At 35.3% G+C, this 985-nt stretch overlaps 1 non-coding gene across 1 annotated transcript; it reads left to right on the plus strand.

The window, feature by feature from the left end:
• The first annotated feature begins 290 nt into the window (after positions 1 to 290).
• LOC111721900 lies at positions 291 to 397 on the plus strand. Its single transcript, XR_002770893.1, has one exon. It is a non-coding gene; the product is annotated as a U6 spliceosomal RNA (small nuclear RNA).
• The last annotated feature ends 588 nt before the right edge of the window (positions 398 to 985 follow it).

Genomic DNA, 985 nt, shown 5'->3' on the forward strand with positions numbered 1-985 from the left:
AAAATGATGCTTTCTTAAGTAACCAATATAATAAGTCTTCATGGACAGATTACAACCAACAAATAGGAAATGAAAATTTACAAAATGAGAATAACAAAAAATGCTATACTTCATTATCATTGTAATAACTTTGCAAACTTAACACCACAGTGATATAACATCAGCAAATATTCACTGCCAAACCCTTTGCTAGTAGCAAGTAAAGGTAGCTGTTTTTCTTCCGAAAATAAGCTGGGTCTTGTTCCAAAACCTAAAGTCTGTCATGTTTTACCTTAGCAATTTAATTTTCAGTGCTCAGTTCGGCAGCACATATTCTAAAATTGGAATGATACAGAGAAGATTAGCATGGCCCCTGCGCAAGGATGACATGCAAATTTGTGAAGCGTTCCATATTAAAAAAAATTTTTTTAGACTCTCTGGAAAAGTGGTAGAAGATAATATAAAATGGAATCAAGTTTAGAAGAAGCTCTCAGTGTAAGACAATATCAAGTCACTGGGTTAACTGGAAAATAGTCCCCCAAACTTGAGAACAATAATCCAGAATTATGTGGAGTCTAGAGAGATTTAACCAGACCATTAAGTGGCTTCAGATGCTCTAAGACCAGAAGATTGCCATTCTAGTTTTGATTTTGCAGCTGTATGACTTTCTTCACTGATACAAGCTTTCCTTGGGACTTATAAGAAGGGTGAGCATTAGCTGCTGGGGAGACTGCTGGTTTCTATTGATTGTTTTCAAATGTGAATCTTTCCTATATTGAGCCAACAAGGAATGCAGCATTACGATGCCATGTTTACCAAAATTGCTTCTTAGCAGTTTAAGACACTGATTTGAAAGAGTCTAGTAAGAAAAACTGACCTTCTTCAGTCTAGCACTGGCCAAACACTATCACAGGCAGCTCTTTAAAAGGAAGAAAACTAAGATTGATTTTCTTACTAAAGAAAAAAGAGTCTGTGCTATCTAAAATCCAACACAATGCACATTTAT

Source organism: Otolemur garnettii, unplaced genomic scaffold (assembly GCF_000181295.1).
Source record: "Otolemur garnettii isolate 467f Iridium unplaced genomic scaffold, OtoGar3 scaffold00199, whole genome shotgun sequence".
Taxonomy (NCBI): domain Eukaryota; kingdom Metazoa; phylum Chordata; class Mammalia; order Primates; family Galagidae; genus Otolemur; species Otolemur garnettii.